Source organism: Jaculus jaculus, unplaced genomic scaffold (assembly GCF_020740685.1).
Source record: "Jaculus jaculus isolate mJacJac1 unplaced genomic scaffold, mJacJac1.mat.Y.cur u25, whole genome shotgun sequence".
NCBI lineage: Eukaryota > Metazoa > Chordata > Mammalia > Rodentia > Dipodidae > Jaculus > Jaculus jaculus.
This window is the reverse complement of record NW_025423515.1, coordinates 2,698,059-2,717,439: the sequence shown is the minus strand read 5'-3', so window position 1 is coordinate 2,717,439 and position 19,381 is coordinate 2,698,059. Positions and strand designations below refer to the sequence as shown.

The following is a 19,381-nucleotide window of genomic DNA, read 5'->3' as shown; positions in this document are numbered from 1 at the left end:
AGAGACCTATAAGGTTTCCTTAAAAAAAGACAGATTTCTTTGAGTACTTGATGACCCACCAAATGTCAGTGGTAAGACCCTACTGCTGAAGATACCTTATGTGGTTGACAATTAAAAGGGAATGGCATGGCTGGATGTTGGAAGAGAGTCAGTCCACAGACAATCAGCGTGTCTATTGGCAGAAGGTGCTATATGGGCGACTGGGGAAAGATGACCAATATCTGTCCAAACAACTTATCATTGAGGTAGTGTGCTACAGAGACACTCATTGGGTTGCCCACCAGTGAGGTAGTGTGCTAGAGAGATGATGATCGATCTGCCCACCAATTAGGTACTGTGCAAGAGAGACACTCACTATGTTGCCCACCAGTGAGGTAGTGTTCTTGAGAGACTCTCAATGAGCTGCCCACCAGTGAGGTAGTGTGCTAGACAAAGTCTCAAAGAGCAGCTTTCCAGTGAGGAAGTGTGTTAGTACAACTCTCAAGGAGCGGCCCTCCAGTGAGGTAGTATGCTAGAGAAACTCTCATGGAGCCACCCACCAGTGAAGTAGTTGTAAGGGAGACTCTAAGAGAGTTGTCCACCAGTGAGATAGAGTGCTAGAGAAACTCTCAAAGAGTGGCCCTCCAGTGAGGAAGCAGGCTAGCAAGACTATCATGGAGCTGCCCACCAGAGAGGTATTGTGCGAGACAGACTCTCTTGGAACTGCCAACCGGTGAGGTAGTATACTAGAGACTCTAATGGAGCTGCCCATAGTGAGGTTGTGGGCGAGAGAGATTCTAACTGAGCCACCAACAAATGAGGTAGAGTGCTAGAGAGACTCTTAATGAGTGGCCCACCCATGAGTAAGTGTGATGAAGAGACTCTCGTGGATCTGTCCACCAGTGAGTTAGTGTGCTAGAGAGACTCTCATGGAGCCTCCCACCAGTGAGGCTGTTTGTTAGAGAGACTCTCATGGAGCTGCCCACAAGTGAGGTAGTGTGCTAGAGTGCCTCACATGGAACCACCTACCAGTTAGGTAGTATGCTACCATGACTCTGATGGAGCTGTCCACCAGTGAGGTAGTGTGCTAGGGAGACTCTAATGTTGCTGCCCAACCATGAGGTACTGTGCTAGGCAGACACTCAAGGATCAGCCCACCAGTGAGGAAATGTGCTAGACTCTCATAGAACTGCCCACTTGTGAGGTTGTGTGCAAGCGAGACTCTCATGGAGGTCCCCACCAGTGAGGTTGTGAGCTAGAAAAACTCTCAAAGAGTGGCGATCCAGTGAGGAAGTGTGCTAGAGAGTCTCTCATGGAGCTGCCCACCAGTGAGTTACTGTGCTAGAGAGACTCTAATGGCGGTGCCCATGAGTTAGGTAGGGTGCTACGAAGACACTCAAGGGGTGGCCCACCAGTGAGGAAGTGTGCTAGTGAGACTCTCATGGCGCTGCCCACCAGGGAGGTGATGTGACATCCATTGGGAGGAGATATGGATTGTGCTTTCACTAGAGCTGCTGTGATGCCATCCACTGTGAGGAGACACTACTTGGTCTCTGACCAGAACCACTGTGATTCCATGAAGTGTGAGGAAACAGGGACAGGCATGTCACTACAACTACTACATTGCCATTCACAGTGAGGAGACATGGCCTGGGCTCTCACTAGAACCACTGTGATGCCATGCACTGTGAGGAGACAGGGCTGGGTCTTTCACTAGAAAAATTGTGATGCAATCCACTGAGAGGTCACATGGCCAGTGCCTTCAGCAGAGCCACTGTAATGCCATGCAATCTGAAGATACATCACATGGGTTCTCATTAGATCCACTGTCAAGCCATCACTTTGTAGACATTGACTGGGCTCACACTAATGACACTGTAAAGCAGTGCACTGTGAAAAACAGTGATTAGTCTCTCAATAGAATTACTTTGGATATCTTCCACTGTGAGGAGACATGGCCTAATCTCTCACTATAACTACTGTGATGACATTCACTGTGAGGAGACACAGCCTGGGTTTTCAATAAGACCACTGTGATGTGATCCACTCTGAGGAGAGACAGCCCTGGCTTTCACTGCAACCACTGATGTCATCCACTGCAAGGAGGCAAGGTCTTGGTCCTCACTGGAACCACTGTTATGCTTTTCACTGTGAGGAGACATGGGCTGGGTTACCTCTAGGACCACTGTGATGCAATGCAGTGGTAGGAGATAGGGTTGGGCCTGTCAATAGAACCACTGTGATGCCATCCATTGTAAGGGACAAGAAATAAGCTCACAGTAGAATCACTGTGATGCTTTCCACTGTCAGGAGACATGGCCTGGGCTCTCACTAGGACCACTGCAATGCCATGCACTGTGAGAACACAGGGAAGGGCCTGTCACTAGAACCGCTATTATGCAATCTACTGTGAGCACACGTGGCCTGGGCTCTCAATAGAGCCATTATGATATCATGCACTCTGAGGAGACATCTCCTGGGTTCTCATTTAATCCACTGTCATACCATCCCTATGAAGAGACACTGGCTGGGCTCTCACTAATACCACTGTAAACTGTACACTGCAAGGAGACACTGCCTGGCCTCTCACTAGAACTACTCTGATGTCATCCACTGTGACGAGACATGGCCTAGTCTCTCACCAGAAGTACTGTGATGCCATTTACTGTGAGGAGATACGGCCTGGCTTCTCACTAAAACCACTTTGATATGATCCACTTTGGGGTGATACAGCCCAGGCTCTCATTACAATCACTGTGATGTCTTCCTCTGTGAGGAGACATAGCCTCAGTGCTCCCTAAAACCACTGTCATGCCATTCACTGTGATGAGACATGGTTGGGTTATCTCTAGTATCACTGTGATGCAATGCAGTATGAAGAGGCAGGGTTGCGCCTGTCAGTAGAACCACTGTGATGCCATCCACTGTGAGGAGACAAGGTGTAGGCTCACAGTGGAACCACTGTGATGCAATCCACTGTTAAGGGACATGGCATGGTCTCTCACTACAACCATTGTTATGCTATCCACTTTGAGGAGACACAGTCTGGGCTCTCAGTCAAAGTGCTGTGATGCCATCCAATGTGAGGAGACATGGCCTGGGCTCTCAAAAGGACCACTGTGATGTCTTACCCTGTGAGTAGACAGGGCAAGGCCTGTCAATAGAACCACTGTGACACCATCCTTTGTGGGGATACAAGGCCTAGGCTCACAGTAAAACCATTGTGACACAATCCACTTTTAGGAGACACTTACTGGGCTCTCATTCTAACCACTGTCACACTATTCACTGTGAGGAGACACAGCCTGAGCTCTCACTACAACCACTGTGATACCAGCCACCTTGAGGAGACACAGTCTGGGCACTCAGTAGAGGCACTGTGATGCCATCCACTGTGAGGAGACATGGTTTTGGCTCTCAAAATACCCACTGTGATGTCTTACACTGTGAGTAGTCAAGGCTGGGTCTATCAATAGAACCACTGTCATGACATCCAGTATGAAGAGACAAGGCCTAGGCTAACATTAGAACCATTGTGATGCAATCCACTGTTAGGAGGTACAGTCTGGCCTCTCACTAGAAACACTGATGCCATTCACTGTGAGGAGACACAGCCTAGATTCACAGTAGAACCACTGTGATGCAATCCACTATTAGGAGACACCGCCTGGACTTCACTAGAACCATTGTGATGCCAACAACTGTGAGGAGACAGGGTTTTGGCTCACATTAGAACCACTGTGTTGCAATCAACTGTTAGGAGACATGGCCTGGGCTCTCCCTAGAACCACTGTGATGCCATGCACTGTGAGGAGACAGGGAAGGACCTGTCACTAGAACCATTGTGATGTAATCCTGTGGGAGGAAACATGGAATAGACTCTCAACAGAGCCATTATGATGTCATGCAGCTGAGGAAACATCCCCTGGGTTCTCATTAGATCCAGTGTCATGACATCACTGTGATGCGACACTGACTTGGCTCTCACTAATACCACTGTAATGCTGTGCACTGTGAGTGGACAGCAACTGGCCTCACACTAGAACTAATGTGATGTCATCCAACATAAGGAGACACAGCCTGGGTTCTCACTAAAACCACTGTGAGGTGATATATTTTGAGGAGATGCATCCTGGGCTCTCACTGCAACCACTGTGATGTCATCCACTGTGAGGAGACATGGGTTTGATCCTCGCTATAAACACCTGCATGCCATTCTTAGTGAGGAGTCATAGACTGGGTTATCTCTAGCACCTCTGTGTTGCAATGTAGTGTGAGGAGACAGGGTTGGACCTGTTGATAGAACCACTGTGATGCCTTACACTTTCAGTGAACAGGGACAGGGCTTTTTATATAACCACTATGATGCCATCTATTGTGAGGAGAGAATGTCTAGGCTCACAGGAAAACCACTGTGATGCAATCCACTATTAGGAAACATGGCCTGGGCTCTACCAAGAGCCACTGTAATGCTATTCACTCTGAGGGGACATGGCCTGTGCTGTCACTAGAGCTACTGTGATGCCATCCACTGTGAGGAGACATGTCTTGGGATCTGAAAAACCACTGCGATGTCATGCACTGTGAGGATACAGTGCTGATCCTGTCACTAGACCCACTGTGATGCTATTTACTGTGAGGAGATACAGCCTGGGATTTCTCTAGAAACACTGTGATGCCATTAACTGTGAGGAGACAGGGCTACATCTATCACTAGAACATCTGTGATATCATCCACTGTGTGGAGACACGTCCTAGTCTCTTACCAGAACTACTGTGATGCTATTCACTGGGAGGAGACATAGCCTGGATTCTCACTGAAACCACTGTGATGTGATCAACTTTGAGGAGATACAGACCAGGCTCTCACTAGAGCCACTGTGTAGAACGACGGACATCCCATTCACTGCAAGGAGACATGTACTGGGTTATCTGTACTATGACTGTGAAGCCATTCACTGTGAGGAGACATGGCGTGGGCTCTTAAGAATATGAATGTGATTCCATGCACTGTCAGGATACAGGCCGGGTCCTGTCCCTATACTGTGATGCCATCCACTGTGAAGAGAGACTGCCTGGGCCCTGACTAGAACCACTGTGATCCTATGCACTGTGAGGAAACAGAGCTGGGCCTGTCACTACAACCACTGTGTTGCAATTCACTGTGAAGAGACACAACCTGGGCTCTCACTAGAGCTACTTGTTGTTATCCTCTGTGAGGACACATGGCTGGGCTCTCAAAAGAACCACTGTTATGTTATGCACTGTGAGGAGACAGGACAGGGCCTGTCACTATAACCACTGTGGTACCATTTACTGTAAGAAGACACAGCCTGGTCTCTCACTAGAAAGATTCTGATGCCATGCACTGTGAAGAGAAAGTGCTGCTCCCATCATTAGGAACATGGCCTGGGATCTCACTAGAGTCACTGGGGTCCCATCCTCTGTGAGGAGATATGGCCTGGCCTCTCAAAGGAACCACTGTGTTGTCATACACTGTAAGGAGAGAGGACTGGGTTGGTCACTAGAACTACTGTGATGCCATTTACTGTTAAGAGACACAGCCTGGGCTCCCTCTAGAAACACTTTCATGCCATCCACTGTAAGGAGAAAGGGCCTTCGCTGACACTAGAAATATTGTTATGCCATTCATTCTGAGGACACACAGCCTGGGCTATCACTAGAAACACTGTGATGTCATGCACTGTAAGGAGACAGGGCCAGGCCTGTCAGTAGAACCACTGTGATGCCATCAACTGTGAGGAGACAAGGCCTGGGCTCTCAACAGAACCATTGTGTTGTCATGCACCCTGAGGAGACTGCTGCACCCTCACTACAATCAATGTCATGCCTCACTGTGAGGAGACATGGTCAGGCTGGTCACTATAACCACTGTGATACCATTCTCTGAGATGAGACATAGCCCAGGCTCTCACTATACCCACTGTGACGCCATGCAATGTGAGGAGACAGGGTCGGGCCTGTAACTAGAACCACTATGATGCCATATGCTGTGAGGAGAAATGACCTGGGCTCTCACTAGAACCATCCACTCTGTGGAGACACTACCTAGTCTCTCTCTCAAACTACTGTGATGCAATTCACTGTGAGGAGACATGGACTGGGTGATCTCCAGTACCACTGTGATGCAATGCAGTGTGAGGAGATAGGGTTGGGCCTGTCAATAGAACCAGTGTGATGCTATCCATTGTTATGAGACAAAGCCTGGGCTCTCACTAGAACCACTGTGATGCAACCCACTGTTAGGAGACATGGCCTGGGCTTTCACTAGAGCCACAGTTATGCCATCCACTATGAGGAGACATGGTCTGGGTTCTCAAAGGAACCACTGTGATGTCATGCACTGTGAGGAGAGTGGACTGGGCCTTTCACTAGAACTACTGTGATGTCGTTTACTGTGAGGAGACAGCATGAGCTCCCATTAGAAACACTCTCATGCCATGCACTGTGAGGAGACACAGCCTGGCATCACACTAGAAACACTATGATGCCCTGCACTCTAAGGAGACAGGGCAGGGCCTGTCAGTAGAACAACTGGGATGCCATTGACTGTGAGGAGGCAAGGACTGGACTCTCAATAGAGCCATTGTGTTGTCATGCACTCTGAGGAGACACTGCCTGCACCCTCACTAGATTCACTGTCATGCCATCACTGTCAGGGTACACTGACTGGGCACTCACTAATACCACTGTGAAGTAATACACTGTGAGGAGACAGGGCCCCGTTTCTCAGTAGAACTGCTGCAAGGTTATCCTCTGTGAGGACACACCACATGTTCTCTCAACAGCGCTTCTGTGTTGCCATCTACTATGAGAAGACACATCATGGGTTCGCACTAGAGCCACTGTGATGCCATCCACTGTGAGAAAAATCAGGCTGGGCTCTCACTAAAACCAATGTGAGCCCTTGTACTATGAGGAGACACATCATAGGCTCACACTGGAGCCACTGTGATGCCTTGTACTATGAGGAGACAGGTTCAAGCCTGTCACTAGAACCACTGTGATGCCATCCACTGTGATGAGACATGGCCTGGGCTTTCAAAGGAACCACAGTGATGCCATGCATGGTGAGGATACAGGGTTCTGTCTGTTGCTGATACCACTGTGATGCTATCCACTGTGTGGACACTCCGCCAGGATTCTGACTAGAACCACTGTGATCCCATGCACAGTTAGGAAACATAGACATGCCTGTCACTCCAACCACTGTGCTGCCATTCACTGTGAGGAGACACGGCCTGGGCTCTCAGTAGATCCACTGTGATGCCATTCACTATAGGAGACACAGCCTGTAATCTCACTAGTGCCACTGCGATGCTATCCACTGTGAGCAGACATGGCCTGGAGTCTCAAAACAAACACTGTGATGATAAAGGGTCGGGCCTGTCACTATAACCACTGTAGTGCCAGCTACTGTGAGCTGTCATTGCCTGGGCTCTCACAATAACCACTGTGATCCCATGCACTGTGAGGAGACAGGGCCAGGCCTATCACTATAAGCACTGTGATACCATTCACTGTGAGGTGACATGCCCTGGGCTGGCACTATAAACACTGTGATGCCATGCGCTCTGAGGACACAGGGTCAGGCCTGTCACTAGAACCATTGTGATGCCATTCACTGTGAGGATACACAGACTAGGCTCTCACTAGAAGCAATGTGATGTCATGTAGTTTGAGGAGATAGTGTCAGGCCTGTCATTACAATCAGTGGGATGCCATCCACTGTGAGAAGATCTGGCCTAGGTTCTCAAAGGACCACAGTGATGCCATGTGCTGTGAGGATACAGGGCCTGGTCTTTTGCTATTACCACTGTGATGCCAGCCACTTAGTAGACACTGCCTGTGCTCTCACAGGAACCTCTGTAGTTCTATGCACTGGGAGGGTACAGGGCCGTGCCTATCACTACAACCACTGTGTTGCCATTCACACTGAGGATACATGGCCAGTGCTCTCACTAGAACTACTATCATGCCATCCACTGTGAGAAGACAAAGACTATGCTCACATTAAAAACACTGAGATGCTATCCACTGTTAGGAGACATGGCTTAGTCTCTCATTACAACCACTGTGATGCCATCCACTTTGCGGAGGCACGGTGTGTGGGCTCAGTAGAGGTACTGTGATGCTATCCTCTGTGAGGAGAAAAGGCCTGTGCTCTCCAAAGAACCACTGTGATGCCTTGCACTGTAAATAGACAGAACCAGTCTTGTCAATAGAACAACTATGATGCCATCCACTGTGAGTAGACAAGGCCTGACAAGACAGGCTCACAGTAAACCACTGTGATGCAATCCACTGTTAGGAGACATGGCCTGAGCTCTCACTAGAACCTCTGTGGGGATACACAGCCTGGGCTGTCAGGGGAGGCATGTGATGATATCCATGATGAGAAGACATGGCCTGGGCTATCAAAAGAACCACTGTGATGTCATGCACAATGAGGATACAGGGTCCGGCCTGTAACTAGAACCACTGTGATGGCATGTTCTGGGATGTCACACAGCCTGTGCTCTCATTAGAAACACTGTAATGCAATTCTCTGTGTGGAGACAGGGCTGAGATGGTCACTAGAACCTCAGAGATGCCATGCACTGTGAGGAGACAGGGTCAGGCCTGTCACAAGAACCATTGTGATGTAATCCCTAGTGGGGACACAGGCATGGGCTTTCAAAAGTGCCATGATGATGTCATGTACTCTGAGGAGACATCGCCTTGGTTCTCACTAGATCACTGTCATGCCATCAATGTGTGAAGACACTGCTTGGGAACTCACTGATTCCACTGTAAATCAGGGCACTGTGAGGAGACAGGGGCCAGCCTCTTATTAGAACTACTGTGATGTCATACCTTATGAGGAGACACCACCTAATATCTCACTAGAACTACTCTGATACCATCCACTATGAGGAAACACAGCCTGGGCTCTCAATAAAACAATGAGATGCCATGCACCATGAGGAGACAGGTTCGGGCCTGTCACTAGAATCACTGTGATGCCAGTCACTGTGAGGAGACATGGCCTGTGATCTCACTAGAGTCATTATGATGCCATCCAATGTGAGGATACATGGATTGTGCTCTTCAAAGAACACTGTGATGCTGTGCACTGTGAGGACACATTGCTGGACCTGTCCCTATAACCACTGTGATGGCACCACTGTGAGGAAACACTGCCTGGGCTCTCACTTCAACAACTGTGACCCCATGCCATGTGAGGAAACAGAACCAGGCATATCACTACAACCACTGTGCTGCAAGTCACTGTGAGGAGACATGTCCTGGGCTCTTACTAAAACCACTGTGAAGCCATGCACTGTGAGTAGGGAGGGGGCTGTCACTAGAACCATTGTGATGCCATCCACCGTGAGGTCACATAGCCTGCACTATTGATAGAGCCATTGTAATGTCATGTAATGTGAGGAGACATCACCTGGGTTCCCATTAGATCCACTGTCATGCCATCACTGAGAGGGGACACTGACTAGTCTTTCACTAATAGCAGTGTAAGTCAGTGAACTGAGAGGAGACAGAGCCCAGTCTCCCACTGGAACTACTGTTATGTCATCCCCTGTGAGGAGACATGGCTTAGTCTCTCACTAAAACTACTGTGCTCCCATTCACTATAAGGAGACATGGCCTGGGATCTCAAACAAACCACTGTGATACCATTCACTTTGTGGAGATACAGCCCATGCTCTCACTGCAACCACTGTGATACAGTCCACTGTGAGGAGACATGGCCTCATTCCTCACTAGAACCACTGTCATGCCATTCACGGTGAGGAGACATGAACTGAGTTATCTCTAATACCACTGTGATGCAATTCAGTGTGAGGAGACAGGGTCGGGCCTGTCAATAGAACTACTGTGATGCCATCCACTGTGAGAAGACAGTAAAATCACTATGATGCTATCCACTGTTAGGGGACATGGCCTGGGCTCTCACTAGGACCACTTTGATACCATGAACTGTGAGGAGACTGGGCATGGCCTGTCACTAGAACCATTGTGATGCCATTTACTGTGAGGAAACACAGCGTGGGCTCTCATTGGAAACACTATGATGCCATGAATTGTGAGGTAAAGGGCCAGGACTATCACTAGAACCATTGTGAGTCCATTCACTGTGATGAAACACAGCCTGCACTCTCACTAGAAACACTTTGTTGCCATGCACTGTAAGGAGACAGGGCAGGGCCTGTCAGTAGAACCATTGGCATATCATCAACTGTGAGGACAGAGGGCCTGGGCTCTCAGTAGAGTCACTGTGATGTCATGTACTCTGAGGAGACACTGCCTGCATCCTCACTAGATCCACTGTCATGATAGCTCTGTGAGGATACACTGACTGGGCTCTCACTAATACCACTGTGAAGCAATGCACTCTGAAATGACAGTGCTGTGTGCCACACTAGAACTCTGCAATGTCATCCTCTGTGAGGACACACCACCTGGGCTCTCAATAGAGGCACTGTGATGTCATCCATTCTAAGGAGGCATGGCATGATCTCGGCCTAAAGCCACTGTGATGCCATCCACTGTGAGGAAACATGGACTGGGCTCTCACTAGAACCAATGTGATGCCATGCACTTTGAGGAGACAGGTTCAGGCCTGTCACTTGAACTTCTGTGATGTCATCCACTACGAGGAGACTTGGCTTGTCTCTCACTAGTATTACTGTGATCCCATTCCCTGGGAGGAGACACTGCCTGGGTCCCCCCAAAAAAATCCTTGGTGATGCAATCTACTTTGAGAAGATAACTCCCACACTCCACTGCAACCACTATGATGTCATCCAGTGTGAGGAGACATTGCCTCGGTCCTCACTAGAAGCGATGTCATGCCATTCACTGTGAGGAGACATGGACTGGGTTATCTCTAGTACTACTGTGATGCAATTCAGTGTGAGGAGACAGGGCCGGGCCTGTCCATAGAACCACTGTGATATGATCCACTTTGAGGAGACAAGGGCTAGGCTCACAGTAGAACCACTATGATGCTATTCACTGTTAGCAGACATTGCCTGGGCTCTCACTAGAACCATTGTGATGCAATGGACTGTGAGGAGACAGGGTGATGTCATGTACTCTGAGTAGACATCCTCACTAGATCCACTGTTATGCCATCACTGTGAGGATATGCTGACTGTGTTCTCACTAATACCACTGTTAAGCAATGCACTGTGAGGTGATAGTGCCATATCTCACACTAGAACTGCGTTGATGTCAACCTCTGTGAGGACAGATCACCTGGGTTCTCAATAGAGGCACTGTGAAGCCATCCACTCTAAGGAGACACTGTCTGGTATTGAACTAGAGCCACTGTGATGCCTTCCCCTGTGAGGAAACATGGCCTGGGCTCTCACTATAACCAATGTGATTCCATTCACTTTGAGGAGACATGTTCAGGCCTGTCATTTGAACTACGGTGATGTCATGCACTGTGGGGAGACTTGGCCTAGTCTCTCACTAGAACTACTGTGATCCCATTCACTGTCAGAGGACATGGCCTGTGTTATACAAAATAAAAATAAAAGAAGCACTGTGATGTGATCAACTTTGAGGAGACATAGCCCACACTCTCACTGCAACCACTGTGATTTCATCCACTGTGAGGAGACACAGCCTGGGATCTCACTGTAAATACTGATTCCATGCATTGTCAGGATAAAGGGTCAGGCCTATCACTAGAACCATTGTGATTCTGTTCACTGTGAGGAGACATAGCTTGTGCTCTCACTAGAGCCTCTGTGATGACATGCACTGTGAGAAGACATGGCCTGGGCTCTCAAAAAAAGACAAAAAACAAAAAACAATGTGATGCCATACATTGTGAGGAGACAGGGCAAGGTCTGTCACTAGAAACACTTTGATGTCATTTACTATGAGGAGACACAGCCTGGGCTTTCAGTAGAAACATTCTGATGCCATGCACTATGAGGAGACAGGGCTGGCCCGTCACTAGAAACACTATGATGCCATGTACTGTGAGGAAGGTCCAGGCTGTCACTAGAAACATTGTGAAGCCGTTCTCTGTGAGGAGACACGGGCTGGGCTCTCACTAGAAACACTGTGATGCCATGCCCTGTAAGGAGATGGCCACGCCTGTCAGTAGAACCATTGTGATGACATCGACAATGAGGAGACAATGTCTGGACTCTCAATGGAACCATTGTGATGTCATGCACTCTGAGGAGGCATTGCCTGCATCATCACTAGATCCACTGCCTTGCCATCACTGTGAGGATACACTGATGGGGCTCTCACTAATACCACTACGAATCAATACACAGTGAGGTGACAGGACCCCATCTTTCACTAGAACGGCTGCAATGTCATCCAGTGTAAGGATGAAGCACCAGGGCTCTCAGTATAGCCACTGTGATGCCATCCTCTGTGAGAAAAAACGCCTGGCTTCTCAGGAGAAGCAATGTGGTGCCATGCACTGTGAAGACACATGTTAAGACTTGTCACTAGAACCACTGCAATGTCTTCCACTGTGAGGACACATGGCCTGGGCTTTTAAAAGAACCACTGTGGTGCCATGAATTATGAGGAGATAATGCCGGGTCTCTCACTAGAACTAGGTGAGGTCATCCAATGTGAGGACACAAGGCCTAATATCGCTAGAACTACTGTCATGCCATCACTGTGAGGATAAACTGACTGGGCTCCCACTAATACCACTGTAAAGCAGTGCACCGTGAGGAGACAAGGACTGGGCTGTCAATAGAGCCATTGTGATCTCATGCACTCTGAGGAGGCATTGCCTGCATCCTCACTAGATCCACTATCATGCCATCTCTGTCAGGATACACAGTCTGGGCTCTCCCTAATACCACCATGAAGCAATGCACTGTGTGGTGACAGGGCCCTGTCTGTCTCTAGAACTACTGCGATGTGGTCCACTGTGAGAACACACCACCTGGGGTCTCCATAGAGCCATGGTGATACCATCCACCGTGAGGAAACACGGCCTGGGCTCGCACTAGAAATATTGTGATGACATGCACTGTGACGAGACAGGCCATGGCCTGTCACTAGAACCACTGTGATGCAATCCACTGTGAGGAGACGGCCTGGGCTCTCAACATGGCCATTTTGATGTCATGCACTCTGTGGAGACATCATCTGGGTTCTCACAAGGTCCAATGCCATGCCATCACTGTGAGGAGACTCTGACTGGGTTCTCACTAATACCACTGTAAAGCAGTGCACTGTAGGCAACAAGGGATGGTCTCTCACTAGACTGACTGTGATATCATCCACTCTCAGGAGACATGGCCTAGAATTGCTGTGACGCCTTTCACTGTGAAGAGTCATGGCCTGGATTCTCATTAAAACCACTGTGATGAAGTCCACTTTGAGAAAATACCTACCGGGCTCTCACTGCAACCACTGTGATGTCATACAATGTGGGGAGACATGTCCTCGGTCCTCACTAGAACGACTGTCATGCCATTCACTGTGAGGAGACATGGACTGGGTTATCTCTAGTACTACTGTGATGCAATGCAATGCAGTGTGAGGAGATAGGGGCAGGCCTGTCACTAGAACCCCTGTGAGGCCCTCCATTGTGAGAAGACAAGGCCTAGACTCACAGTAGAACCGTTGTGATGCTATTGACTGTTAGGAGACATGGCCTGGCCTTCATAGAATCACTGTGATGCCATGCACTGTGAAGAGACAGGACAGGGCCTGTCACTAGAACAACTGTTATGCAATCCACTGTGGGAAACATCGTCTGGGCTTTCAAAAGAGCCATTGTGATGTCATGCACTCTGAGGAGACATTGCCAGTGTTCTCACTTGGTCCACTGTCATTCCATCACTCCTATCTATCTCCTACTCAGCCTCTCTCTCTCTCTCTCCCTATCTATCTCCTATTTGGCCTCTCCCTCTACCCCTGTCTGTCTCCTATTCTGTCTCTCTGTCTCTCCCTATCTGTCTCCTTCTCTCCCTCTGTCTCTCCCTACCTGTCACCTTCTCTGCCTCTCTTTTTCTGCCTACCTGTCTCCTTCTCTGCCTCTCTCTCTCTCTCCCTACCTCTCTCCTTCTCTGTCTCTCTCCTTCCAAAACTGACTCCTTCTGTGCCTCTCTCTCCCTATCAATCTCCTTCTTTGCCTCTCTGTCCCTCCTTGTTTATCACCTTGTCTGTCTCTCTTTTCCTATCTATATGCTTGTCTGCCTCTCTCTCCCCATCCATATCCTTCTCTTTCCCTCCCTCCCTATGTATAACCTTCTCTCTCTCTTTTTCTGTCCCTGTCTTTCACGTTCTCTCTCCTTCTTTCCCTGTCTTTCACTTTCTCTCTCCTTCGTTCCCTATCTTTCACATTCTCTCTCCTTCGTTCCCTATCTTTCACGTTCTCTCTCCTTCGTTCCCTATCTTTCCTGTTCTCTCTCCTTCGTTCCCTATATTCCCGTTCTCTCTCCTTCGTTCCCTATCTTTCCCGTTCTCTCTCCTTCTTTCCCTATCTTTCCCTATTTATCTACTTCTCTGACTCTCCATATCTGTCTCCATCTCTGTTTTCTCACACTCTATCTTCATTTCCACCTCTCTGTCTCTCCCTATCTATCTCCTATTCGGCCTCCCTCTGTCGTTAACTGTCTCCTACTCTGCCTCTCTCTCTCCCTACCTGTCTGCTTCTCTGTCTTTCTTCCTTCCTGTCTCCCCTCTCTGCCACACTCTCTCTCTGTGTCTCCTTCTCTGCCCCCCCCTCTCTCCCTCCCTGTCTCTACTTCTCTGCCTCTCACTCTCCCTACCTGCCTCCCCTTTTCTTCCGCTATCTCTCCCTACCTGTCTCCTTTTATGCCTCTCTCTCTTCTTGTCTGTCTCCTTCTCTGCCTCTTTCTCTCTCTGCCTACCTGTCTCTTCTACTCTGCCTCTCTCTCCCTACCTGCCTCCTTCTCAGCCTCTCCCTTTCTCCCTACCTGTCTATGTCTCTTCCTCTCTCTCTCCCCATCTGTCTCCTCTGCCCCTCTCTCTCCCCCTCTGTCTCCTTGTCTGCCTCTCTCTCTCCACCTCTGTCTTCTTGTCTGCCTCTCTCTCTCCATCTGTCTCCTACTCCACATCTCTCTCTCCCCCTTTGTCTCCTTTTCTGCCTCTCCCTCTCCCCCTCTGTCTCCTTGTCTGCCTCTCTCTCTCGCCCTAACTGCCTCCTACTCTGCCTCTCTCTCTCCCTAACTGCTTCCTACTCTGCCTCTCTCTCTCTCCAGCATCTGTCTCCTTCTCTGCTTCTGTCTCTCTGCCTCTGTCTCTCTCCCCCTCTGTCACCTTCTCTGCCTCTGTCTCTCTCCCCCTCTGTCTCCTTCTCTGCCTCTGTCTCTCTCCCCCTCTGTCTCCTTCTCTCCCCCTCTCTCTCTCCCTATCTGTCTCTTTTTCTGCCTCTCCCTCTCTCCCTATCTGTCTCTTTCTCTGCCTCTCCCTCCCTATCTGTTTCCTTCTCTGCCTGTGTCTCTACCTATCTAACTCCTTCTCTACATGTCTCTCTCCCTATCTGTCTCCTTCTCTGCAAACTCACTGACCACTTCTTTCCTGCATTTCTTATACTCCACAATACCAGGTACAGTGACAATTTTTTAATCCAGGGGGGAATAAAGCAGACTTTGAAGAACAGGGCACTCCTTGACCACTCAGGCCCCTTCAAAGGAATCCGCATTCTACCTGTTGCCCCAACAGAGCTCAACTAGCCTAGACTCAAAGGTCGTAATCTCTCAGTTGCAGATGAATGGACAACAGTTCACCCAAAGGTTTTTCTTTCTGTGCTATGTCCCTCTCATCACAACAGTTCATTTTTACACAATGCAACCCTGCACAACTTCTCAGGACATGGGCAAGCTTCTCACACAAACTGCTAGCCAAGCCGAAGCAAAACTCTTTCTCACCCACATAAGCCAGCACTCACAGTCCATAGTTCTTACTGCATTCAGGTCTTTCAGCGCATAGCAGAATAGTCCTTCAAGCTGCACTTACAGCACTTCAAGGCATGTCTTAGGCCAAGGTTTCAAATCCTCCCACATTCCTCTTGAAAATCAGCTCCAAAAGGCCAAAGCCACACAGTCAGGTGTCTAGTAGCAATCCCACTCCTTGGTACCACTTTACTGTTGCAGCCAGGTTCACATTGCTGTTAGAAATCACCCAAACAAGAGCAGCTTCTGGGGAAAAAAAGAGATTTATTATGGCTTACTGGCTCAAGGGGAAGCTCCATGATGGCAGAAGAAAGTGATGGCATGAGCAGAGGGTGGACACCACCCCCTGCCCAACATAAGGTGAACCATAGCAACAGGAGGGTGTGTCAAGTACTGGTATGGAGCAACTGGCTATAACATCCATAAACCCACCCCCAACAATACACTCCATTCAGGAGGCACTAATTCCCAAATATCCATCAGCTGGGAACTTAGCATTCAGAACACCTAAGTTTATGGGGAACACCTGAATCAAATCAGCATACCTAGTGTGCCTATTCTCTCTCTCTCTCTGTCTCTGTCTCAAAAAATAAATAAAAATTTTAAAGCAAAAAAAAAAGAGAGAGAGAAAGAAATTCAAAGAGAAAAAAAAGAGAGAGGCTATGAGATTTCTCACTCACTGGAGCACTTGCAGCACAAGTATGATGACCGGGGTTCAAATCCTGAGTTCCCTTGTGAACAGTGTGCCTATAACCCCAGCGCTGACTGGGTGCAGACGGGAGGATGGGTGGGGGTCCCTGGACAGTCAGTCTATCTAACAAAAATGGGCGAGATATAGGTCGTTTGAGAGACTCTCGGGGATAGAATGCCCGTGAGTGATGAGGACACCTTACTTCAGACTTCTCCTGCCCTCTACATCAGTGCACCTGCCCACTCACATGTGCTATAGCAGTGGGAACAAGAACTTGATCAGCACAAGCTGTGGGTGCAGCAAAGCATCTGCAATGTCACAGAGGACGTGCTGAACAGCTGCTTGGCCTATGGGAGACATGAGGACATCTGCAGATGCTTTGCTGGAGAAACCTTCCTGGCCATCTGGGCCACATCGGGCACCAGCCTAGAGGTGCCCATCCCAGAGGGTCTCAGTGGGCAGAAGAAATACCGGGTTTACCTGAAGAGTGTGTGTGGCCCCATCGTGGTACTGCTGGTGAACAAGGAGGCTTGGAGTTCACCACCTGTGGTGTGCCTGTCCCACACCTTGAGGATCTGCTCCAGACTCCACCTGCTGTTTCTACCCCTCCAAGCCTGCCCAAGCTCACACTACCCCAGCCCCAAGAAGCCTCCTGTCCAAGCAGTCCTCAGCTAATCACTCCTACCCCCATTCCTGGCAACACTGAAGTCCTAGGGGTGGCCAGCCCAGCAGCTGAGATTGCAGTGAGCAGTGACCCTGGAACTGGAAGCATGGACAATGGTGAGCTCAGCTCCCTCCTGCTGAGCCTGACAGCACTGGAAAACCAGCTGCTGCAGTCTTCTGCCCTGTTAGACAGTAGCAGCAGCAGCAGCAGCGGCAGCAGCAGTAGCAGCAACAGCAGTAGCAGCAAGAGCAGTTCATCTGGACACAATCCTTCTATCTCCTTTGAGTCTATCGAGGCTGACCCCATGTGCGTTCTGGAACTCCCAGAGGAGCTGTCAGAAATCTTTGACTTCACATGAGTGTTTGCCCCATTACTCTGACTTTCTCCCCTCTCCCCCAGGAGACCACAATTACATCCACAACCTGGATGAGAGTGAAGGTGTCTGCGATCTCTTTGATGTGCCTGTTCTCAACCTCTGACTGACAGGAACATGCCCTATTTGGCCAGGGCCCCAGGCTGTCTGTGCAGGACCTAGCTAGTGACCTCACCCTCTGCCCCCCTCACAGCTTGAGAACATCAGACTCCTGGCTGTGCCACGCTGTCTCCCGCTGGCATGTGAAGTGTGCTAGCAGAGCAGGGGAAGGGCTAAGCCTCCACACGGAGCCACAGTGTTTGCCTGTCCTCGCTGGGAGCCTTCCCCAGCCATGTGCCCTGGATGGCTGGGTTCACTTGAAGAAGAGAACATCAAAAACATTGAAACAAAGGTATTTTCTTTTCCATCATGGAGAAGACCACTCCTGCAACAAAGAGAGACCCTGTGGCCTTTCAGATGCATTGAGGAATGGGTTGCCATTATGGATGAAAAGAGACTTTAAATACAGTCATCCCATCAGGATGTAGTTCACCTCTCTCTGAGCTAGCTTTTCTTTAAAAAAAATTGGGACTAGAGAGATGGCTTCATGGTTAAGGCACTTGCCTGAGAAGCCTAAGGACCCAGGTTCAGGTTCAATTCTCTAGGTCCCATGTAATCCAGATGCACAAGGTTGCACATGCATCTGGAGCTTGTTTGCAATGGCTAGAGGCCCTGGCATGCCCATTCTCTCTTTCTCTCACACAAACCCTGTCTCAAATAAAAATAAATAAAGGGACATTTTCATTTCTTTGAGAGAGAGAGAGAGAGAGACAGAGAGAGACAGAAAGAGAGAGAGAGAGAGAAAGATTGTTTTTCTTACTGGTTTTCTAACAAGTCTAATACCCTTTCAACACAAAGGACAAAATAAGAAAAACCTGGGACTGGAGACATGATTTATTGGTTAAATGTCCTTGCATGCAAAGCCAAAGTACCCAGGCTCAATTCCCTGGTACCTACATAAAGCCAGATGCAAAAGGTGGCACATGCAACTGCAGTTCGTTTGCAGTGACTGGAGGCAGTGGCATGGCTCTCTGTCTGCCTGCCTGTCTCTCTCTCTCTCTCTCTCTCTCTCTCTCTCTCTCTCTCTGTGTGTGTGTGTGTGTGTGTGTGTGCATGTGTGCTTGCAAGTAAATAATGATTTTTTTTTTGTAAAATAAAGAAAAAAATGTGATTACAAATTAAGACAAAAAGACACTAAGGTCATGTAAACAATTGGTTACACCCAGGACTAGTGGGGTATACTATCTATTAATTTCTTTTTTTTTTTTTTGAAGTGTAGTCTCACTCTAGCCCAGGCTGACTTCGAATTCACTATGTACTCTCAGGCTGGCCTCAAACTCATGGCCAGAATCCTCCTACCTCCGCTTCTCCAGTGCTGGGATTAAAAGAGTGAACCACCATCCCTGGTCTATCTCCCATTTTTCTATTGGTAGTGGACTAAAGCTTTTGTAACTTGTGTTAAGGTAACATCTTTGACATGGGCTTTTACATATTTATGGTCTTGCTTAGTTATTCTAGAATTTATTTTATGGCAAAGATAATTGGGTGATTACACAATAGAGGGTGTGAAAATATTCTTTCAGGATTGTAGTATTCACTTGTAAATCCAATGAGGAAAGGACAAGGACATTAGTAATAGAGTGTTATATGCCACACGATTTATTCATGAGTCGAAGGTTCTGGTAATGAAGATAATT

The 19,381-nt window shown here is 48.7% G+C and overlaps 1 pseudogene; it reads left to right on the top strand.

The window, feature by feature from the left end:
- The first annotated feature begins 10,020 nt into the window (after window positions 1-10,020).
- LOC101615834 lies at window positions 10,021-17,751 on the top strand (annotated as a pseudogene).
- The last annotated feature ends 1,630 nt before the right edge of the window (window positions 17,752-19,381 follow it).